Here is a 26,757-nt window from a genome sequence, read left to right as displayed (position 1 = left end):
AAAGAGGGAGCTCTTCTTAATATTTTGACACCAAAATCATGTCGATACACCTTACCGACTGCGAGTAAAGCCACCCACGGTTTAACTTGACAGACTGTATAAGCCATAGACCTACAAAAATATTTCTCCTCTCGATCCCTCTTCTTCCTACTTTTTCATAAAAATCGTATACTAGGTCGAGGATATGAGCATATATGATTTTTCTCAATGGTCGGTAGAAGAAAGATTATTGGAGAAGGTAGAGGGGAAGATAATGAAATATATAGAGAATATATGAGAGGAGAGAAAATGTGCATTTATTCGTATTTAGAGTATTTAGGTTCACGATTTGTAAAGGTTCGAGAGGCAGAAAGGAAGAAAAAGGGCGAGGTGAGAAGGAAGGGGGAGAGAGGATATGTAGATCTGGATTTTGAGCATGTCTATTATTTGCATCTAGAGTTTGCAGTTCTAAGGTTTGTAGGTTTATGGATTCTGGTTTAACGAAGTATAGAGGAAGAAAAATGGGGTTAAGAATGACAAGGAGAAAAGGGAGGGGGAAAGAGGATATTTTGAGCTAGGATTTTAACATTTATGATACTTATACCTAGAGTTTGTAGTTCTAAGGTTGTAGGTTAACGGTTTGCGGGCCAAAAAAGTATAGTCCAAAACAGACATGGGGAAAGGGGGGAGGGGGGAGAAAGGAAATGTTGATCTGAGATTTAAAAATTTATGGTATTGACGTCTAAAGCTTTTAGATAGAGAATTTGATTACTTCTACTTATGGAGATCAAAGACGTATATAGGAAGGAAAATGGGGCGAGAAAGGCGGAAGAAGGGAGAGGTAATAGAGTCTTGAGCGGCTTTAGAATTTGTACAAGCAGTGTTTTTGTGTGTAGAGTTTGCACAAGTAGGGTTTGCAGGTCTACGGTTTGTGGAATTCGAAGGGGTGAAGCGAGGAGAGTGTAGAAGGTGTAAGGAAAGAGACGGCGAGGAAATTTGTGGTTCAAGGGGGTCGTAGCCTTGGTGTTTATGAGCAGGTGGGTCTGTGGTTATTCGTTTTGTTTGTTCACCTTTTAATTTTGAGGATACAAATTTGTGGATTTAAGCTATGTCAGGTTTTTGCATATTGAAAAATCGATTTTCAGCCATTTTTCGCGATTGATGGAGAATCTTAACGTGCTAGAGATAATGCTCAACGGATTTGGATCCAGCGGCCAGAAATAGATAACAGACAAGTAACTTTGTTCTGGTCAATTTTTTTATTTTTTTATTTGTGTTTCTGTGTAATGAATTATATTTTCTGCCTTTCATTCGTCCGAATTCAGTACTTATAGAAACGGCTTTTATTTTGGTACTTTTATGCAAACATCTTTCACAAGGGTTTGTCTTTATGCAAAATCCTATATTATTTACACATACCTGAAATTTCAGACCAAATATGAAAACCCCGATAATTGCTTTGATATCTTGGAAAAAATGTTCATAAGGTGCGATCTCCAAGATCAACAGCAGAGATACCTCCGTTTCGCCTCACAGGTATTCTAGCTGATACTATGCCACCATATGACTTTTATGAAGGTTCTTTGGATCATCCACCTTGCTCGGAATCTGTGACTTGGTTCGTGGATTCAACTGATTATGCTATTATGGAAAACCTAGTGAGAATCTATATTTTTTAAAATGATCTACTAAAATAAATTCAGAATTTGATTATTAACTAGTATTAATTTATGTTGGAATTTTTTTCAGGTAAAGGAATTCAGGAAAATAAAGTTAGCTGAGGGAGTTGTGTCGAATCTTAGACCTATCCAGCCGTCAAACTATCGTCAGGAATGCAATACTTATAGCGGGAAAGATGAGTAATTTTCAGTACGCGGCTACGCTTTGAAAAGGTTTTCTGCAGTTTTCCTTACCCTTGGCCAAACATCTTACCAAATTCAAGGACTTTTAATCAAAATCCGGCTACAGACAGTAGGAGTAGATAGTATGGTGATGGGGTTTCTTATATATAAATTTTTAACGAGAATCTTGATGTAAGTAATAAAATAAAATAAGCTTTTTGGTTGCATCAATATTTGTCTTTTATGAGTTATTTTAAGTATGTATCCACTAGCGCACATAAAATTATAAGCAAGGCAGGAGCTGATTTTGAAAATGGTTAATAATTTTACTTGACCAACAGAAGTAAACCCTCAAAATTTTAGTTTCATCCGATAATATCTTCTGTTCTTTGTATGGATTTTAAAATTAAAATTTTTGAGAATTGATTAAAAGTATCCTCATGGGCCAGTAAATCATATTAAAGTTTTTTCACATTCAATTTCTTTAGGTGAATAATAATAAAGAATCATAAATTTACAATTTCAATTTAAAAATAAATTATGCTAAAATCAGGACGTTCTTGTAATATGCAGAAAAATAAGTTTTGTAGATTCTGCTATCTGAACAATTTTTTTGAAAGAAGTTCAAAATTTTAACGTAAATTTGATTTCAATGACATGGTCATACTTCATTGAATAATTATATCCAGTATTAGTTATTTTAAAACAGTAGAATAATAAAATTTAGAATTTAATTAGTGATTTCTTTTCATGAGGTTTGAAAATTTATTTATTTTTTCTTGGAGATGTGTTCTTCTATGAAAAGGTTCGAAACAGGAAAAAATATCCAGAAATTACTTGGATATATATTTGAATGCAGCTGTTAAACTTTCCAACTTTATTACATTTTCACGAAAAATTACAATAAAGAATACTGATCTTTCTAATATTAAATTTTAATTATTTTATTCTATTAATTTTATTTTTATTAATTTCGTAAATTCATATACGTTTTCTATAATTTAGTGAAATATAAAACCACAATGGTCCAAGGTATCATAAAAATTATAATATCAGACTTTTTAACAAGAAAGAATCAACTTTTACACAACAATATTTGGATAGTAAGGCTTTTTAATGATTATTCATTAAAAACTTTCAAATTGGATTCAGAGAGAAAAAATAAAAATTATGAGCTGGTACATTAGAGTGCTTGAAAAGAAAAAATTTTTAGAGCTTTTTATTTGCTGAATGCTTAAGAGATAATTAATTCCTGATAAATTCATATTTTCAACAAAAACAATTACTTCAAAAACTACCGAATAAAAAGAAAATGATTCTTTTATGAAGTCTTGCACAGACAAATATGTTTATAAAACTTAAATAAAAAATTAATGAATGTTTTATTTTAAACGCCAAAGATGTCAATGATCTAATTTGCAAGATAAAGTTGTTTATTTTGAAAGGATTTTAATACGAGAATATCAAGCTATCAGAAATGGTAATTTTAAATTTAAAAATGTAGTAAGCGTGACAGGCTTTGCTTGAAAAAAACATTTAGCGGTCATCTGATTGAACTTGAGTTGAAAAAATTTAACTAAGGACTTAATTTCAAATCTATTGAAGTGATACGAAGCCTAAATATATTAACGACGAGCCCCGAATGTAAAATTATTGAACTTGTGAATAAATGACAATATCCTGAAATAAAAAAACACTATAATTTATACAATAAATCTTTTTAACTTCACTTTATTTAAGTTTGATATAATTCCATAGAAACACTAGAAAACTCAATAAAACGCACAAGCCAGTCGACACTTTAAGCAAAAAAGAATTCATATTAAAAATAAAAAATTGTTTAATTCTACCAGAAAGGCAAATTTTCAACAAAAAAGTTGATTTTATAAAAAATAATTAAACTTTTAACAAGAATCGACGAACACTCAACCAACAAGAGAACACTTTCAGTTAAAACAATTATGCATAAGCAGAAAACTGAATTTAAAAAAAAGGTTGATTTTCAACCAGAGAGATGAATTTTCAACTAAATTGATAAATCTTTTCAAATAATTTATTTTGAAAAAAGTACTTCAACTTCTAATAAAATATTTAGGTGCCTAACTAAAAAACGTGAATACTCAACGAAAAATTCCACAGTTAATACTTTAAACCAGAAATATTTTTGTTTATATAAAACATATTTACATTTAAAAAAATACATTTATTCACATAAAAATTTAAATTTTCAACCAAAGACATGAACTTTCAACTTAAATGATAAATTTATAGAAAAAAATGTAAACACAAGGAAGAGATCTAAGCAAAATCAAATTTACAATAAAAAAGTTAGTTTTCAACGAAATGATTGAATCTTTAACTGAACAAGCAAATTTTCAAGCAATCAGTTGATTTTTTAACATAAAAAGATAACTTTCCAATAAAAAAAATATAAAATTTTTAGTTTTCAAAATTCACTTTCAGCAAAAAAGATACGAAAGTAAAATGGAATGGTTAAATTCTAAATTGTGAATATAAATCTTCAATCAAGAAAGTGAATTTAAGAAAAAACTGTCAACTGCAATAAAGTTAAATTTGAAATAGCTGCATTCTTAAGATATTTAATTATTGTTATCTATTGCAAATATCACAATTGTTAAATTTAAAATGCTCTAAATTAAAAATTATTCAGGCATTAAAAATAATATTTTTTAAATGAAAAATGTACGCAGTAGTATCAGTTGGAGACTTAAGGTAGAAAATTTTCGAATGAAATTCTAAATGATGAAATTATTTTTTACTTTTTGAATTAAAATTCTATAATAATTACACGGCTCCATTGAGAATTAACGAAAATAGTTTTTCTTTACATTCAATTCATATAGAATTTAGCAAGATTTTTCTTATTCAAAGATCAGAACTGTTAATTCGTATTTCACAAAGAATTTTCAGATTATTCGCCTTTGCTTGAAATCTCTGACTTGGTTAATATAATTAAGTGGTCTATATTTTATCAATGTGGGGTTAAATACATATTTCTTAAAACTGGAAAGAAAAATAAATTTTGATCTCGTCATCAACTATGATCATTTTTGCATCAGTTTGTTTTATTTTTTTAAAGATATTTTTGTTCGATCTTTCCGGATATTAAACAGCTGTCAGAACAAGATGCAAAAAATAAAATAATAAGCTTTACCTAATTTGTATACATTTTATTCTATATTGTTTAACATTGTTTTGTATTTTAAGTTTTCAAATTTTTGCCATATTAAATTAATAATAGCACATTCATACATTTTTAATATCTCGAAAACAACGATGTAATATTGAGAGACTTTAAAGCTTTTAAAACTGAACAATTTTCTACCAAAGCGCGGGAAAATTAGGCTTCTCAAGAATTACGAATTTAAAACTTTTAAATTAGAATTATATAGACTAAATGAAAATTATGTCTACTAGATCCGTGTTTTCATACAAAAGCATCTAATTTAAAAAGAAAATAATTATCTAGTGTCCTGCGAGTTTAAAAATAAAGACCTGTAACCCTTGAAAGACACATCTCCAAATACTCCTCCTAATTTTTGTTTGCTGAAAAAAACTCATGCGTGATGTTGAAATAATACAAAATAGAAAAAAAAACATCTCAAGGGCTTCAGAGATAATTTAACTATTCGAAAAGAAAAAATAATACTTGAATAATAATGGAATGAATATTTCAATTTGGAAATGCTCTTTAGATGATCCATTTATATTTTATATTTTGTTCTCTTATATTTCTTATAATGCAGTGAATCTAAAACCATAATGGTCTGGGCAGATATAAAAACTGTGACCTTGAAAAATATTTGCAATTCACAAGTTTCTTAAATTTGAAGATTCAGACTCTTTTGTTCTTTTTTAATTTAAAATAATTTCGTTATTTAACCCCTGACAATTCAGAAGTTCCGCAGGCTTGACCGAATTGGTGGAAAAATTATCACCAAAATCAGAAGGGACTATTTTGATGGACCCAGTATTTTCCTTTTAGTGACATCCCTAAAAGCCTATTTCTTCTATTTCAACATTCCCTAGTAACGCCAATTTCGAAGTCTCATTTCAACCAATTAGGATTAAGCCGGTTGTCAAAAAAGAAAACGACGCCGGAAAAAATCTTATCTTTCGTCGATAAGCTTCTGGAGCAACACGTATTCATGTATTTAGTTAATTAAACAAAAATTATTTCTCTCTATGTTGTTTTCGATGTTACATGTGATTAAATTGCATATCAAGGTATCTCTTGAATGAGGGAATAATTTGTTTCAATTTCCAGAAGGAACTTTCTTTATAATAGTGTGGCTCTTTTGATTTAGTTACTTGATTATATTTTGAGTTCAATTAGCACATTATTTATGAAATATCCTTGACTGGATTAATTTCATTGTTAATTGTTGTAAATTTTGTGATTTATATATATTATAATTTGTTAAACTTTATGTTTTATTGTTCATAGTGATTTTATATTTTTAATTGTCCTGATATTCATTTTGTTCTATTGCATCCCCCTTATTATGTAACATGTTCTCATATTTTTGTTGCTAAATGATTATACTTACATTATTTCTTGTATTTTCATCGCGTATTCCCCCCTGTTTTGAAAATTAGTGTTTTTATTGTAAGCTGTTAAATATCCCCATTGAATTCAGCTTGCAAATCTATCTCGTAACATCTAAAAGTAGAGGGCATTTTTATAATAAATTTCGCAGTCGTCAACAAAGCTGCAAAAATGGGTTTGTGACTTATTATGTCATTAATAAAATGATGTTCTTACTCGAACTTTTTAACTTGACAATTTTATTTTTTATTTCAATTTATGCATTCTAAACTTCTGAATTAGAATCTTAGAGAAACCCTAAAAATTGTGAGCAGTCATATTAAATAGATTTGGAGTAACACATTATTAGAGTTTCTTTTTTTCTGATGCGTAGAAGATGATTTATGTCTAATATAAAATCTTTGAGGCATCAAAGACGGTTAATTTTCATTGAAACATGTACAGAGCGGGAGGAGTCTTTCATCGAGAATGTGAAAGATATAGTCAGTGGGGGTAGAGCAGCGAGGTGGTGCTCCCCCCACTCAAATATTTATTCGCCTTCACTGAGGCAAACACTAAATTTAAAAGCGAAGAACTTTTAGATCGTGTGTGAAACTAATATCAGGACGCAATCACGTGAATAATTAAGCTTCAACAAATCAAGATAGGTGATAAGAATTTCGACCTATATAAATTCGTCTTTTCACAACCGCATTCTTCTTTCTAGTTACCAGTATTCGAATACTAGATTTTACTGTTTATTTATTTCCTCCTGGAATTTCAAGCGAATAAAAAAAGTATGTTTTAGCATGTTAAATTAAAAATATATTTTTGATAACTCTTTCTTATCTGATTTTAGAATATGCAGAAGTTAAAAATAACTCAGCGACGACTGATAGCGTCTATTCTTCTTAGTGTCATTTTAGGAGCGAGTAAGTTGAATTTTTAATTTTTTGATAGAAAAACGAACAATTGTATTGTATTTTTTTTTAATTTGTGCTGATTTAATTTTCTTACAAATATAAATGTAAATAGATACACATCAGAAAGATCATTTTCCATCAATTAACAATAAGCAGCAATAATTATTAACCAATATTCAAAACCATGAGACTTACAATTATGGTATAATGGCCTTTTGCAAACAAAGCTTTACCATTTATGTTTTTCTTCTCTTGCAGACGCATTTACTTATAAAGATGCTAAAAATTGGGGCAAAAAATATCCGAAATGTAACGGAAAGAATCAATCTCCCGTAATTTTGATGGAAATTGGCGAGAATCCTTATCAAACTATTGATAAAATGGTAACAATTAAAAACTTTGATAAGTTGCCAAAAAAAATGACCATAAAGAATACGGGTCACACTGGTATTGAGCATTAATTATTTCAATTTAAAAAATTTAATTTTACAAAATTTCCTTTTATAAATTATTATATTTTTTCTGTAACACAGTGGAATTAAAACCTGATTGGATTAGAGAACCTCCAAAGATTAGTGGCGGACCCCTCAATGGTACTTACATATTTGAGAAAACCACTTTTCATTGGGCCCCAAAAGCGGTATGTGTTTCATAAGTTTTAATACTCTTCAAATTTAAATCAATAAATATTTTCTAATAATTTCTAATAAAAATCGGTGATGTAGCATTTTTGATCTTTATTGTCAATGTGAATGAAATATTGAAAAAATTGTAACAAGGCTACGAGCAAACACAGGAGTTATGTACACACCAATGTCTTCACCGTAACTTATTCAAACTGAAAAATAATACCGAATATTTTTTAGTTTAATTAAAGAGAATTTAAAAACAGAGTTTAATCATTATTTGATGGCTGAATCAACGAAAGAATAAGTAAATATTTTTACCTAATGACTTTTGCGGTTTGATTATATGAAGAATCGGTTTTTAAGTCAATTAGTGAAACTTTCAGTATAGAAAATTTAGTACATAAGTAGTAAATAGAACTATTATTGATGATTATAATAATAAAAACAATTTTTATGTTAACCGTACGAATCAAAAGTGGATAGGAGAACTTGTAGAGTATGATCCTGAGATGAAACAGCAACACATGTAAGTCAAAAATCCTCTCTTGATATTTTTATTTTTTTTAAGACTGACATAATTCTTGATAAACAATTTCACATGTTTATTTCTCTGCAGGATGGTAGATATGGAGATACACTCGATTTTCTATAGAAAAGATTTGAAATCGTTTAAGAAAGCTCAATTACAAAAGAGCGGGCTTGCAGTAATTGCAGTGCAAGTTTTGGTAAGAAATTTATATTGATTAGTTCACTTACTTTTTTTCAATGCTCGGTACTTATTACTTCTCCAAAATACTACACAAACATCGTAGAAAAAAAACTTAACCCTAGAGTACTAGAACCGGTCCCATGAACCCAGGCGTTTTTTTCAGCAGATTGGTTTTTTTTTTCAAAAAGTTTTATCATTTTTTACAAAATATTTATTACATGCAATTAGGTTTTATATCTGATTTTATATTATTTATATTTGCGAGACCCTGAGATACAATTTAAAAAAATAATAAATAGAGCTAAGACTATTTAAAATGGGGATTTTTTAGTTTCAAGTTTAAACGGGTCTGCTGGAACCACTTTTAAGTGAAACGGTACATTTCGAGGTAATAGTACTTAAGGATTTAAATCAGAAATTAAAAGAGCGATTATGTAACTTTTTGGCATTTATTTCCACCTGTACTTTTACAAATTTCACGTTGGTTTTTTTTAATTTCTGCGACAATTAAATTTAAAAAAGACGTGAAGTCCTGTGTTTACCAATTTATGTTCTTCGTTGAGTTTGTTTATCTTTTCTTACTCAATCATTTCAAATAATTAATTAACGCAGTCAAACTTATTCAGATAATATTAATAATAATCATACGAAATAGTTTATATTTTTGTATATGAATTTATCCAAATATGTATTCATAATACGAGATTATGAAATCACAATCTTATCAATATTTTGAAAATCATTGAAAAAATAATAAAAAGGAATTAAGAATATTTATAAGCATCAGGTAAAAGCTTTTTGATATAAATATTATTCGGATATTTGAATTTAAAATTACCACAATAAATTAATATAAGTATTTTTATTGAAGGTCGAAGAAAAGCAATATTTTGGCTAAATAACTTACAATTTATGTAGACTTTTGTAGTGAGGCTTTTTTCTACATTCTTTTAGAGACTTAAAAGTAGAATAAAATATAATACTATAACAAAAAAAATATATTTTTATATTAATAGATAAGATATGCAATTTTGTTTAATTTTTGCTATAGTGTGTTAAACTGATTTGTCGGTTATAGTAAAAAAGATTTTATATTCTTTTGTACTTGTTTGTAAAAATTTTTCACAGGGGTCGAGTTTACGCAAAGTCCTAAGTTAGTGATACATCCTTAACATTTTAGACTCAAAATGGCGATATCGATCCTTTGCTTGACAACCTAGAAAAAATGTTACATAAGGTTCAATCTCCAAATACGACAGAAGTGATAACCCCGGTTCCTTTAACAAATATTCTATTTGATGAGCTAGCACCATTCATATTTTATGAAGGATCTTTAGATCACCCCCCTTGCACGGAATCTGTGACTTGGTTTTTCCATGTACCACATGTCGCTTTTACAAAAAACCTGGTAAGAATACATTTTCTTTTAATTAGGTACGAAAATAAGTTTAAAATTTGATTTGCTATTATTGTTTTGTAATTTTATTATTTTCAGATAAATGAATTCAGAAAAATAAAGTTGGCCGAGGAAGACGTTTCGAATGTTAGGCCTATGCAGGCGCTAAATAAACGACCATTTTACAGCGTTTCTGTTAACAGAAGGCAAATGTAAGAAATATGCATAAATGGCTGCGTTCGGAATAGGTTTTCTGCAGTTTTCCTCTTCCTTAGCTAAACGTATCTAGTAAATATGAGCCCCTTTAATAAAAATCCGTCTGCAGACGGTATTCGGTAGATAGTATGGTTATGGATTTTTTATTGTCTCCAATTCTTCCAACAATGTAAATGTAAGTGATAAAATAAAGTATTTGGTTTCACCAATAATTTTTCTCTTTGACTTATTAGGGCCAATAATCTCTAGGGTCAATAATTTAAGATGAATTTTCGTAGGTAAAGTGATATAATTTTGTTAGAAAATAAATTTATATATATATATATATAAAGAAATGGTTATATTTGATTAAAAATAATTATGAGAATTAATTCTTGAAACCAATTTTTAACAATAAAATGTACGATGTACAAGAATCACTTTCGTTTTATTAAAATTCAAAAGGTCACTAAATTGAATATTTTTTTTAAAGATATTAATATTGAAAAATATAAAACTGTTTATAAAATGTTCCTATTACAATCTGAAAAAAATTCTTTCTCCTACAAAAGTAAAGAAAAAAGTTCTATTTCTTTTTGACAAAAATGAAAAAGAGGGAAAAAAAACATTTGTAAAAAATAATCACCATAGTTTCGGCAATCATACATTATAAAGGCAAATAAAGGGATTAATCTGAAAGTAAACAGCAGAATTTTAAAATAAAATCATGAATTTCTCACCAAGAAGATTTGTTTTCTACTAAGCAAGATCAATTTTTTGAAACAATGCATGAATTTTGACAAAGAATTGAACTTTTAACTAAAAATACAAAAACACAAAATTAGCTTTCAACAAACAAAGACACGAAACTGAAATTAAATGTTAAGACTTTTTGTTCATATTTTTCAATTTAATATTTAATATTTAAGCAGAGATGCCAAAAAATTGTTTTTATAAATAAGCCTTAATCCGCTATTTCACTTCATGGGATGTCGTTACCATACATTTAAGTTATTTTCCGGGTTTTCAAAAATAACTTATATGAAGAAGTAAAACTAATGTTGGAAAATTAGTTTATGGATTTTTTTTTTAATTTCAAACAATTCAAATAAAATGGAGGCGTATCAGTAAGTGTAATAGACTTGAAGAACAAATGATATTTTTAATTAGGTGCGTCTTTTGTATTCACGTTTTTTTAACATCTGTGACGATTAAATTTTAGAAAAGACACGAATTCCTGTGCTTTGATTAGAGCTGCTATTCAAAATGTGGATCGAATTGAAATGGTAAAATTTATTTTTAATTCAATTTATTCTTATGCTTCATTTTTTCTCGATAAATCATTTTTAATAGCAAATTAACCCTGTTAAACTTATTTCAAAAATACTAATGATAATTTAATTTTTGATGTCAGGTTTTTTAACCAGGGAATGTGTTAATCCGAATAAAAAAATGATAGAAAGGAAATAAAAATATTCATACGTAATCAGTGCATTACAAGAGTACATTTCCACTTCCTTTATGAAAATATAACTTATTTCGATTATCTATTTATAAGCATCAGGATATATTTTTTATACCCCCAGTAAAATATTAATAGTATTTTCACCCCTAGTCGGAAAAGAACAAAGTTTTGCTGAAAAACCTAAACTCATGCAGACTTTTGTAGTTGTGCTTGTTTATACCTTCTTGTTAGTATGACAATTTCTATCAAGAATGTAAATGTAAGCAATAAAATAAAATAAAGTTTTTGGTTGCATCAATAATTTTTTTTCTTTAAATTATTTTAAAAATATACCACCGTTATTACTTATCTAGTTATAGATTATGAATAAATTTTCCTCCTGTCGACTCAGATAATATCCTGTGTTCTGCATTTGCATTTTAAAATTTAAATTTTTGAATTACAAGCGAAAATTCTGATGGCCCAAAGCATGTTGAATTGTGTGTAGGAACAGTGCTGCAATTTTATAGAAACATAATAAATAAATAAATAAATAAATGTATATATATATATAAATTATTATATTTGATTAAAAAAAGTAATTGTCATAATTAATTCTTCAAAAAAAAAAAAACGTTAAATAATGAATTTTGTTACATATGAGAATCAATTTAATATTTTTTTCCAAAATCACACAAAATTTATATTTTTTGTTTGGAAGATATCACTTGCAAAAAATTCAATCGAAGAATGAAGAAAACAATTTTTTTCAATCTTATTGGAAATGTGGAATATCAAATCAGAAACCACATCCACATTGGGCAATTTTAAATTAAGTACCTCCAACTCACTTATTTTTTCAACATTTCTAAAACCCAGTTTTTCGGATTTAGGGGGTCTCAAAACGTGGACATTTTACAAAAACTGGGGAGGTAAAATTTTACACAAAGGTAACACCTTCGCTGATGAGAATATAAAGAATACCATTATTTTAAATTACAATAAATGAAATTTAAAAAAAGACGTAGAGTCGTCTGTTTACCAGTTTTATTTTCTTTGTTAAGTTTTTCTTTTAATTTTTCTCGCTGAATGATTTCTAATAATTAATTAACACAGTCAAATTTATTCAAATAATAATAATGTTAATCATTCGAAATAGTTTATATTTTCATATTTGAATTTATCCAAAAATCTATTTATTATACGAGATAATGAAATCACAAGCTTAACAATGTTTACAAAATCATTGAAAAAATAATGAAAAGGAATTAAGAATATTTATATTTGGTCAATTTATTCAAAGACTGCACTTCGAGTTGAATTTCATTATGATAATATAACCTATTTCGAAATTTATTTATAAGCATCCGGTAAAAGCTTTTTTAAATAGTTATTATTCGGATACTTAAATTTAAAATTTCCTCAATAAATTATTATATTTATTTTTATTCAAGGTCGAAGAAAAACAATATTTTAACTAAAAAACCTTAATTTCATGTAGACTTTTGTAGTTTTGCTTATTTTTGTACATACTTTAAGACCTACAAGTACCATAAAATATAATACTAAAACAAAAAATACAAAATTTTTCGATAAATAGATAAAGTTGTACTTTTGTTTAATTTTTGCTATAATGTGCTGAATTTATTTGACGGTTATAGTAAAAATAATTATATATTTTTGCACTTTTCTGGGAAAATTTCTCACAAGGGTCGACTTTACGCAAAATTCTATATTACTGATAAATTCTTGAAATTTTAGAGCCGAAAAGGCCATATCGATTCTTTGCTTGACAAGCTGGAAAAAACTTTACATAAGGTTCATTCTCCAAATAAGACGGAATTAATAACCCCGGTTCCCTTAACAAATATTCTATTTGATGCGCTAGCACCATTCGTATTTTATGAAGGATCCTTAGATTCCATTGAACGGAATCTGTGACTTGGTTCTTCCATGAACTGAATGTCGCTTTTACCAAAAACATAGTATTAATCCATTTTCTTTTAATTAAGTACGAAAATAAGTTCAAAATTAAGTTTGCTACCAATACTTTGTAATTATATTATTTTCAGGTAAATGAACTCAGAAAGCGTCTTCGAAAAATATTTTCTGCAGAGTTCCTCTTCTAAGAATGTTCCGAGAATGTAAATGTAAGTGATAAGATAAAGTATTTGGTTCCATTAATAATTTTTATCTTTGAGTTATTTTTAGAAACAACAAATTTCCCTTATATCTGAAACTTTCTTGAAAAACATTCTTGAATTAATTATTTTAACAAATTTTAAACAATGAAATGTACTATATAGAAAAATTACTTTCGTTTTCTTAAAATTCAAAACCACAATAAATTAAATAATTTGTGTTTTGAAGATATTACTCTTAAAAAATTAAATCGAGGAATGAAAAACAAAATTTCTAAATTTAATATGAGATTGAAATTAAATTCAAAATCCTACTTAACGTCCAATAATCAGGTTAATGTGCATATTGCAATCTGAAAGAAAATCTTGCTTCTACGAAAGTAAACAAAAAAGTTCTTTTTCTTCTTGGAAAAAATAAAAAGAGGAAAGAAAAATAAGAAGGCAATCAAATAAATCCCTTTCCCGCTCTTTTTTATTTCTTTTGTCTTTTTCATTTCTATCGTTATAAAATCACAAAAAAAATATTTGTTAAAAATAATCACCAAAGTTTCGGAAATCATAAAATACCCTTATCAAGGCGAAAAAAATAAAATAAAAGTTTTTATCAGGCAGGAACATCAACGCAACCGCGATGCTTTCACTGTGACAAATAATAACGAAGTGGAAATTCAAAAAGAAAACAAGTGATAAACAAACCTAAAATAGAAATGATCTCCAATCCAAGTCATCTAAATTAAAATTAAAAAAATTTCAATGAGATTAAAATGAACTTCTGATTTTTCTCTACTCGTTTTTATTTTTGTCAAAGAAGAAACAGAATTCTTTTTTTTCAGGAGAAAGATTTTTTTCAGATTGCAATAGGAACATTTTTTGGCGGTTCTCGAAATTTAGTCGTAAGATTCTTGGTTTTATTTTTAGGAGTTCTGCACATAAATAAAAAATTTTTAAATTTGATTAGGAATGTGCATTATCAAATCGGAAGCCACATTCACATTAGGCAATTTTTAAATTAAAACCTCCAACTTTTTTTTGTCGAAAATGGCAGAAGATTTTAAAAATAAATTAACGAACTTTTTGTAGAACCTTTTTATTTGAGCGAACTATTCTCTCAATATTTTTTTTTGTTTTTTCCTTGTTGGTAAGTAAAATGAGAAAATTACATTCAATTAAAAAATTCTTCTGGTCACAAAAAATATTCAGCCGGCAGAAATCTTACCAGGTATTTTTATTGTGATAGTAAAAATTTAAAAAAAAATTATCAGAAAATATAAAATATAATTGGAAAGACATCTTGAATATCTCTATCAGGTCAAAAGTGATATAATTAAAACAATTGTTGTTTTTATTAACAAAGCAAAAAATAAAAGTAGTTATGTAATTAGAAATTGTTTAGTTATAACAGAAAAGGTGAATTAAAAAAAAGTGTTATCTTTAGCGAAAACCCATTAAATTTTTTTTCAAGAACTGCATTTTTGACTGAAAATAATTAAATTTTTAATAAAACAGACTTATTTTCTACAATGCATATGAATTTTCTAACATTTAATTAAATTTCTAACAGAAAGAAACTCAATATATATCAGAAAATACAATATTTATATATTTAGTCGAGAAAATTAATTTTCAACACAAAGATTGAATTTTCAAACAAATTTTTGAGTTCCCAACCAAAGTTAAACTTTTATTCAAGCTGAATCGAAATATTTATATTTTCAATTAAAGAGATGAGCTTTTAAAATTATATTATGTGTCTTGAAAAGAAAAGATTTGTCAAGAAAAGGGATTAACATAAAAGAACACAGTTGAATTTTAAAATAAAATTATGAATTTATCACCAAGAAGATTAGTTTTCTACTAAGCAAAATCAATGTTTAGAAACAGTACATGAATTTTACCAAATAATTGAACTTTTAACCAAAAATACAAAACAAAGAATTAGCTTTCAACAAACAAAGAAACGAAACTGAAATTAAATGGTAAGATTTTTTGTTGATATTTTTATTTTAATAATTCATATTTAAGGAGAGTTGCCAAGAAAGTTGTTATAAGCAAGATTTAATTCGCTATTCTTCTTCATGGGATGTCGCGATTATACATTATACATAATGTTATTGGAAGATTGGTTTATGAAATGTTTTTTTTTTAACATTTCAACAATTAAAATAAAATGGAGGCCTTCCAGATAGTGGAATAGATGACAATGGTTTATTTATAAAAATTATGAAAATTATTTATAAGAAAGACTTTTGCAGAACAAATACTTATTTTAGTTAGGTACATCTTTTTATTCTGCATGATATTCTGTCCTGATCTGACTTTTATAACAAAAGATCGATTTTTCGGTGTTATACTTTATTGTTTTTGTTATTATTTTATTGTTGTTAAACCGTTATTGTACCCTTTTTCTATTATCCGAAAACAAATGTTTGAAAAAATCCTTGTTTTCGTAATAATTATAATAACATCGATTTCACTTTGTTAGTTAGTCTGAAGATTTTAATAGTCTCCTGACATTATTAAAGCTTTTTCATTGCTGATGGATAGGAGCTACTTTTTTTTTTAGTATAAACCTGTTTTAAGTTAACAACTATTTTAAAACCTACAAAATACAAACAGAATTACTTCTTTATTATGTATATCACTCTCAGTTAATGTTAAACTTCCAAAGGTTAGATTTTTGAAGTCTTTCAGTGAAATTTGTTAATGTTTACACTCCTTACAAAAACAATATATAGATTAGGAATTGTTGAATCCTCAAAGACTGAATGTTGAATTGTAGATTTTAAAGTTTTAAACCAATGATTTTAAATTACAAGAATTAAAAATAATTATTTTCAATTATAAAATGTACAAAGTAATAAAAGTGAGAATTGTATACAAGGTGCAATTTCCAAATTCCACGGAAGTGATAACGACGGTTCGCTTAACAATTATTCTAAGTGATGCAGCCACAGGATTTGAATTTTATGAAGGATTCTTAGTTCATCCTGCTTGCTTTGAACCTATAAATTGATTTTTTTTTGCATGAACCACATTTTGACAGGGTAAAAAATTTTTTAGTTAGGTAAAAAAATGTTAGACTTATGCAGGCGCGCAATAAACGACAAGTTAACAACTTATATAGTTATGATGGAAAAAAATGAGTAATTATCATTAACTGGCTATGCTCGTGAAAGTTTTTCTGCAGTTGTTCTTAAACTTGGCTAAATGCAATAGCAAATTTGCACGCCCTTAATAAAAATCCGGCTGCAGACGGTATTATGGGCTTTTTCAGTATGCTAATTTCTAACTAGAATGTAAATGTAAGCAATGAAATTACATAAAGTCTTTGGTAGCATCAATAATTTATTTTCTTTGAGTTGCTTCAAGAAAATACCATCATTATTATTAATCAAGGTATGAATTATAAACAACTTTGAAGCCTATCTGAATCTTTTTAGGATGAAATCTAGTTCAAGGTTTTTAAGAAGCTGAGTTTAGTAGTAAGTTTAGTAGTGAGAATTAAAAAAATGCTCATAAAATAAAAGATTATTTTTATATTATATCACTCAAGTCTTTTTGGTGGGCATTCTTGTGTCAAATATTGGCACTCAGGTCGTATTTGCATTCGCAAAATTGGCGTGTGCGTCCTTTTGCAATAAAACTTGTGAACTTGAAAATAATATTGTTTCAAGAATTATGGATTCTAAAATTACTATTTAGAATCTCCGAGAAAACATATAAATTCTGAGCAAGTACATGAAAGAGGCTCGCAATAACACATAATTAGAGCTTCCTATCTCCTTATGCGTAAGACATAATTCATCGATAATATAACTCTTTAAATGCGGGATCATTTAAGCTTTAAAAAAATTTATTTTTATGGAAAATGTACGAAGTAGGAGAAGCCTTTCATTGAGAATGTAAAGGAAAAAGACAATGCGATTTTTACTTTTGCGGGATAGGGCGGTGATGTTGTACTCCCCTACTCAAAAATAAATTTTCCTTAACTAATGAAATCACTACATTTTAAATGCGAGCTACTCTACAAAAGTATGTAATGTTAAATTTAAAACACAAACAAGTTCATAATAAATATTGAAGAAACAAGATAGAATAAATAAACACCTAGACCTGAATAAAGCTGTTTTTTCAGAAGCGCAATCTTCTTTCCAGAACAGTCATAACATTTATAAGAAAACTAATCCAAAATCAAAATTTGAAGCCAAACAGCGCGCCATATTAAAATTTTTATTGCACAAAAAATAATAAAAGTTAAATTTTAAAAACAGGACACAAGTTACGTTTCGTGAGTTCCTTGTATCTGGCGAATTTCGTTAATATCGAGAATTGAATTAATTCCGTAAATTCGATGAATTCTGAGATTTATATGAATTCCATAAATTCCTTGAACTTCGTGAATTCTTTGAACTCCGCACATTCCTCAAATTCCGTAAATTCTGTGAATCCCAAGATTTCCATAAATTTCAAGAATTCCAAGTATTCCATTAATTGCATGAATTCCTTGAATTCCATAAATATGCGAACAAGTATTCTGAAAAATTATTTACATTTCTTTTTTAATTTTTCCCTTTTTGTCAGATGTCGAAATAAACAGCCGCAAGTATGATACATGAGTTTTTACTGAAAACTGCAGCATTATGTATTGTAGCGTTAAATTACGCTTCAGAAATAAGCTTCCAGTACTGGAAGTTTCCAAAACAAATATATATATGTATATATTTTGTTCTACGCTGTTAAAGCAATACGAAGTTTCATTGTGTACATGACGCAGCTCAAAGGTAAATGCTAAGTTTTGTAAACATGCAGAGTCACTTTAAAGCGCGAAACGAGATGATTTGCACACTATATGCACTTCACAATCGTTTATTGAGGTCAAAAATAATACCATAGGAAAATTGGGAAGTTTGATTGAGCACAACAACAAACCCTGACACTGAATTATTTCAGCTTTAAATCATCTAAATTAAAAATTAATATACCTGAAGCCTTTCAATTTTAAATGAAAAATAAACTATTATAATTTATAAGCCTAAACAATTACTAATTTCATTAATTTTTATCATGCAAGGCTCAAAATAAGACCATGTATCAAAATTGCGTACGTAAAATTCTACAAATTTTAAAGCAGTATCCTTAAAAATTGAATAGGAATAACTTTGGTTTTTTATAAATTAAAAAATTTTTTTAAATTAAGTCGTTAATAAAGTGGTTCAAATATTTTCCTGCGACACCTTTTGACATTTAGGACCTATGGGAATTTAGCTTATTTTCTCTTAATGCGAAGAAGATGAATCATAACTAATAAAACACTTTCAATATGAGATAATTTACGCAATAAAAAAGTTTATTTTCATGAAAAAATGTGTTACGTTGTAACTTTCGAAAATTATTTTTCTCGTTCTTTGTCTGCCGACTTCTAAGGTAGAGAATTTCTGAACTCTCGAGAACTTTATATTCTTTTTGAAGCTGATTCTTTGTCCATCGCACGTTCAGCAATATAAGAAGCTAAATTCTAAAATTTCTCTCTCTTTACTCTTTGTTACGTTCATATTTTTGCCAGATTGCATTTATAACTTAAGCCTGTTTACCAAGCTGCCTAAACTGTCTAATTGCTGACCCTACCGTAAACTGTACCGCCGCATCGCCTTTACAATATTTTCCAAATTTGGCTTGCAGATGTTGGAACTTTCCAAATTTCTACGTCACAAATTGGGTGTGTCCAAGTCTCCTACCTCCACTTTCCTCAGCCAATAGACCATAAGCACCCACACTGACCTAGCATCCCTTCTTAAAAAATTGTACTTCGACTAGATCTCTCTGTAAAATTGCGACCAGATACAATTCAACTTCCGCAAGATACATTTTGATTCCGCCGTGTGCAGATGAAATTTTTCGGGTGTAAACAACAAGTCCTATCTATTCTTGTCTGCATTAAGAGTGATAATTCTTATTCTTGTTCCCCATTTTTCTATTTAGAAATAAATATTGTATCAAGTTACTGAACGTTTTTAATCTTTTTCTGCATGTTTTGCCTCGACCACAAAACAAAATGTACAAATTAGAAAGAATCCTTCATGAAGAATGTTAATGATAAAGTCAATGTATGTTTTTCCTCAAGAGATGGGGTGGTAAAGGTGGTACTTTCCCACTAAAAAATAAAGTGGCCCCAATGATAATACCATTAAACATTTAATGCGACGAACTTTTAAAACGTATTTAAAACCAAACTCATGAGAGAATCACGTGCAGAGTAAACTTTGAGTAAACAAGATAGGAAAGGTGAGCATCTGTTGATATATAAAGTCGTATTTTCAAGAGAGAATTCTTCTTTCCTGATACGAGCATTCGACCAGAAGGCTCTACAATTTATTCATTTTACAGCTGGATCTTTAAGTGAATCAAGAAAGAAGTAAGAGTTCAAATATAAATTAAAAAATACATTTTCATTAATTTTTCTTTTCATGATTCTAGAATATGCAGGATTTTTTAAAGATCCAGCAACAACTGATAGCAATTGTTCTTTTCAGTGCAATTTTACGAGCGAGTAAGTTAAATTTTGAAAATGTTTTTGATACATTATATAATTTTCTTGTAAAGAAAAAAATTTTATGGAATTCATTCTTCATTCTGATGACATTTCCTAGAAAGTATTAATTTTAATAGATTCTCATCAGAAAGTCCAAAAGTTACAATTTAGTTAATTGCATCTTATATATGAATAGAAGAAATTAGAAAGATTAAAAGTTACAATTTAATGAATGGCTTCTTGCAATAAAACATTAAAATATCTTTTTTTAATGCAGATGCATACAATTATAAGGATGCACAAAACTGGGGCCAAAATATATAAAATGTAATGGAAAAAATCAATCTCCCATATTTATAAAAGAAGACGAGATGGGTTTTCCAACTATTAACGAACAACTGAAATTGACAATCTTTAATAAATCATTTAAAAAAGTGACCATAACGAATACTGGTCATACTGGCATAAACTGACATAAGGGCAATGCATTATTGGGAAAGCTGGAAAGAGGCTGCAATTAAGCACTAGAATTATTTACACACCTACACCTTTCACCTTACTTGTTCAAGGTTGAAAGTAATTACACAAAATTCTATTTTATTTCCAAACATTCAAAAGGAAACTTTCACTGAAAAAAATAGTTTTTCTATAATTTTGAGAAACAAAATACTATAGCTGATCTTATTGCAAATAAAAAATTACTTTTTATGAAAAATGTTTAAATTCACATAAAAAAACATTAATTTTAACCTTGTTTTTTTCAGTTGAATTTTTTGTTGAATTAATGTTTTTTGTGTGAATTTTAACACTTTTTTATACAAAATAATGTTTTCATTTGAAATGACATCGGTTGAAATATGTTAATTCTTAAAATCATAGAAAAGCTATTTTTTCGTAAATCGGACATTTAGTACGAGAACTACCTTAATGACTTTTAAAGGTGAAATAAATTGCTGATTTTTCAGTACTGCATTCGTGAAATTCTAAAGTATAACTATTATTAGTCGATAATTTTGTCTCCGAATCCATTAGTAAAATTTCTACTAACATAAATTTAGTGAGTAATCAATGAAACCAGTACTGAATATTATAATAATGATAACAATACTTATTTTAACCGCTCAAATAAAATATGGAATGTTGGGGATGATGACGATTAAGGTTATTCAGATTTTCCATCTTAGTGAGTTAAAATTGCTCTCTTAATATTTTTATTGTCGCAAACAACGAGAAAATCTCCCATATTGAAAATATTATATTACATATTTTCAGTTCAGTAGATTTGGAGATGTAAATGTTTTTTTTATAAAAAAGATTTTAAATCATTTAAGAAAGCAGACACTCAAAAGGGCGGTCTTGCAGTATTCAGCATTGAGTTCTTAGCAAGGAGTACATATTTATTATTTCGAATATTTAATTAAAAGAAGTTTATATTTATTATTTGCAACAAATTCTTAAAAAATATGGCATAAAAACTCAAGATAGGAAAATAAGGGGCGATCACATAATTTTATGAAATTTATTTTGACTTTCAGTTTTACATATTTGATGCGAGCTAATTCAGGTCAAAAATATCAGGATACCGAAATGCATCTTTACTTTGTTACCCCAAAACAACCTTTTCAAAGAATTATTTTATTGGACAAATCCTTTAAAAATTGAATGACTCTTTAAATGCATTCGTAAAATATTGAAATCGAAAATTGAAACGATTCCATTACACTTCTCACGGATGGGAATATAAACATTAAATGTTTTAGAAACAATTGAAAAATATACAAAAATTCATTGAATTCAGGAAGTTGGAAATAAGCTGAGATATTTAACGGCATTCCAAAAAATTTAAATGTTTTTGAATTCCGGATACATTAGTAAAAATTCAAAGTAAACTCCGAAGAAATTGACGTTGAGTTATGACAATCTCTCGCAAGCCGCTGTGCGGCATTGACAATTCGGAACAATTAAAAGTTCACATAAACTGGCAAAATTTTGAGCAATTCCTTGAAACCTTTTGTATCTCAAACAATTTCATAAAAGTTTTAAAAATACCGATAACTATTAAAAATTGTTTCGAATCCCTTAAAATGGCTAAAGTCAATGAAAAGTTCCTTAAAATCTTATAAAAAATGTAAAATCTCTGAAATTCCATAAAATTTCTAATTATACCTTGAAAGATTGGAAATCATGAAATCCTGGAAAATTTATGAATTAGCAGGTGGAAAAAAAATGTTTTAGGAACGTAAAAAATGTTTATAACTGTAATTTTTGGTTAGAATATTTGTTAGAATAATTGGTCAAAGTTATACTTTCGTGTACTTTTTGTTGTAAATTATTCAATTTATCTGTAGGTCACTGTAAAAATAGCTTTAATTTTTGTACTTTTATGTACACATTGTTTACTGTTTATTTCATTTGTGTTCACAAAAAAATCCTATCGTATTGATACAGCCTTAAAATTTCAGACCAGACATGACAAACCTGTAAATGACCTTCAAAACCTGGAAAAAAATGTGCAGAAGGTGAAATTCCCAAAATCATAAAAAGAAATACCTTCTTTTAACTTTACAAATTTCCTAGGTGGTTTTAATCAAGATTATTCGTATTAATTCGGATGGAGACACGACGAATGTTAGATCTACCCAGGACGGACACTATATAAAACCTTAGGAAGTAGCTTGTGTTTATGGAAAAGATGAATAATTTTCGGTAAACAGCTGCACTTGGAAAAGGTTTTCTGCAGTTTTCCTTACCCTGGGCCAAACGCCCCAGCAAACGTGAATGCTTCTACTTAAATTCCGGCTGCAGGCGGGACGAGGGAAGTAGTATTGTGATGGAGTTATGGGGGTTAAATCCAATTTCTCACAGAAATATTAATGTACGTAATAAAATCAAATAAAAGTCTTTAGTTGGTTAAATAATTATTGTCAATCAAGTATCTAACTATAATAGTGTGTCATAGTTTTATTTGCCCAAGAACATTATTTCTTTAAAATATCTATTTGATCAAATAATGTTTTCGGCTCTCTGTATGAAATTAATAATTCAAATTTCAAAATGATTTCAAAAATTATTTTAACCCATAATGATGAAGATCTAAAATTTGTTTATTCAAGTTCATGCCTCATGATTATAATATAGAAGTGGGAATTTTTTAACGAAAAACCTGTTTCCTACTATTTTCGCGTATGCACCTAGAGAATCTGAGCTCATAGTTGAAATACCTTATATTTTTCATTATGAGAGTCGTTATGATTTTTAAAATAGTGCTTTTTTACTTGAAAACTTTGAAAGAATATAGGCATGTGAGCGTTTCACTTAGATTCCAACGAAAAATGTTGAAATTGGCAGTTGGTGGGTTTTTGGGGGTCGCTGAATCCGAATAAAGTATGATCTTTTCGCAATTCTAAATTACGACTCCTATTTGGCGGCCAAAATTATGATTCGAATTTAGCGAAGCCAAAAACACATTTGGTAAAAAGAATTCTGAATTTAAAAAAATGTCACTCTAAATTCTTCTTCTGCACTCCTAAATTCTGTAAATCGTAACTGCCACCAATACATGTAGGAACCTAAGTCAAGCGTCCGCACACCTATATTAAAAAAAATTTAAGTTAAAAATCATCATTATAAAAATTATAATGACTTTTATGCTGAACAGAGAAAGCATACTGTCAAACCACACAATTTTTGTGCACTGATGGTTAAAAAACCAGTTCAGTTTTCTTGCGATTTGATTTTGAAAAAAAATCATAGTGAAAACTTTTTCTCTAAATTTTCATATTTTTTGACATAAGGACCACCATATTTAACTTTCTAGAGCAGGAATTTAAATTTTCTTTCCCTCTTGTACAAAAATTTATAACAGCAAGAATGGAAATATGTATGTGAATGAATATTAAAGTCAATATTGTCAACGCTTCGCTCAGATTCCAATGAATATTTAGGGTCAAAAATTTGAAAAATGTTTGTAACTGACTGAAATCATCCGCAAATAGGCTTCTAGGATCGCTGAATCCGAATCTAGCATAAGATTTTCGAAATTCAAGATTGCGCACACAATATAGCAGCCAAAATTCTGAAAAACGTTTATAGCTGGATTTAATCGTCCGAAAACAGGTTTTAGAGGTCGCTCAATCAAAATCTAGTGTCAGATTTCCGCAATTCCAAATGGCAGATCCAGTATGGCGGATAAAAATTTGAAAAATTTGTGAAACTGTATCAAGAAGTCATGAATAAATTATATTCCATTGAATAGCTATTTCCAGCATTATTTATTTTAAAAAATTCATATTATAACACTTAGAATTTATAGTAGGTGAATATTACAAAAAATAAATTTTTATAGAAGAAGTTCAACTTTGAACCAAGGAGTTAAATAATTCAATGAAAAAAATGGATTTCTAACTAAGCAGTTACATTTTCAATCAAAATGATGAATTTGTATTTGATAATTTCAATTGTAGGACTGAAAATGTAAAGACTTGAACATGATTATTATCAAATGTATAAGCTTTTCAAACTGACCACTTTTATCCAAGATAGTTTGTCAATTGAAAAATGTGATTTTTATACTGTAAAAGATGCATGTTCAATCTAAAAGGATATATGTTTAACAAAACCGTCACATTTTCTACCTTTCAACCATAGACTTAAATTTTCATTGAATTTTCAATCTACTTATATGCATTTTCATTAAAATATTCGAATGCAATTACATCTGAAATAGTTGCATTTTCAACCAAATAGTTAATTCAATTAAATAGTTTAATTTTCTACCAAACTTTTAAGTTTTCCGATGAAAAATACTTTTTTCTCCAAAATAATTGAGGCCATGGATGGAAGAAGGGCACATAGGCCCATATTCCTTTTTGCGCAAATTGCGTTAAAAGACAGAGGCACGGATATTACTTGTATCATCCAAAGTGTATTTCAAAATTAAAATGTTACATGAGTTCTAAACACTACAAGATCAGCGCGCCTCGAACTACTGTAGGTAAAACAAAAACTTCCTCCTTAATTTTCTTGATACGCTATTTTGGCTTATATGCCCTTCTTCCATCCAAGGCATAAATTACATTTTAGCCCAAAAAGGTGAATTTTTAATAAAAAAATTTAACTTTAGGAAGTCCTGAAATAGTATGGAGTCAATGGATAGCTCCTACAAGCTATAAAAACAATATATACAGGTAGCAAAGCGAGAGTAAGAGTGAATAGGAAACTGAGTGACTGTTTCGATATTATTCAAGGAGTTAGACAAGGATGCGTTAGGTCCTCATGAATATTTATATTATTTATGGACAAGTGTTTAAGAATAGCTTTCTTCGAAGAAGAGGGTGTGGATACGTGGGTTAGCGTTCGCAGATGATAAGGTTGTTATGGCAGAGTCTATCGAAGACTTACAAAGAATGTTGAATAAACTAGATGAAAGCATGAAGAGCATGGGCCTTAAAATTATCGCAAATAAAACAAAAACTATGGTGTTCGAAGGAAAGAGTGAGAAAACATTATGCAATATTTTATTAAATAATGATAGAATTGAACAAGTTGATAAGTTCGTATACCTTGGTAGCTTATTTTCTAGGGACGGGAAGATAGAAGAGGAATTAGATAGACGAATAAATGAAGGTAAGAAGGTTATTGGTAGAGTAGGTCCCCTTATGAAAAGTTAAAATATATCAAATGAAGCTAAAATGGCAATACATAATTCTATATTTGTACTGACTGTACTATACGGTAGAGGGACATGGACTTATCAAGAAAAAGATAAGAGTAAAATTAACGCAATTGACATGAGATTCATGCGCATAATAAGCGGGAAATCCCTAATGGACAAAGTAAGTAACGAGATAATTCTAAAAGAATGTGGTGCAGAAGAGACGCTAGTAGACATATGGGAAAGAAATCAGTTAAGATGGTTCGGACATGTTGAGAGAATGCCAAATGAACGACTAACGAAACAATTGTATCAAGGTAAAGTAAATGGCATCGTGCCCGGAGGTAGACCGCGGAAAGAATGGTTAGAATGTGTGAATGAGACCCTAGTTAGAAAAGATATAAGAAGTCGCAGAAACACAAGAACCTGCATGAAAAAATGCATGGACAGAAAAGAAGCTAGAGAAGTATGCCAGGACAGGAAAGTATGGCGGGAAATAGTTAGTAAAAATAGTGTCAGTAGAGTGAATGACGCCTGAAACAAAAGACCTTGGCCACTAATGGACCCAAGTGGGGAACCTTACATAACGAATTCTTGAGGTTGTTCGCTTGGGGTGATTGCTAGAGAGATTGATCAGCAACCTGGGTCGCAGCAGTGTTGCGGAACGAACGTGTTATTTACTTAAATAACATGATCAATCTGAAAATTCTCTATCCCTTCCACACACTACTCCTTTCCCCTACTGAGTGAGTCACGCCTTCCCCGGAAG

The sequence above is a fragment of the Belonocnema kinseyi genome, chromosome 4, assembly GCF_010883055.1.
Source record: "Belonocnema kinseyi isolate 2016_QV_RU_SX_M_011 chromosome 4, B_treatae_v1, whole genome shotgun sequence".
NCBI classification, from domain to species: domain Eukaryota; kingdom Metazoa; phylum Arthropoda; class Insecta; order Hymenoptera; family Cynipidae; genus Belonocnema; species Belonocnema kinseyi.
This window is presented reverse-complemented; position numbering follows the sequence as displayed.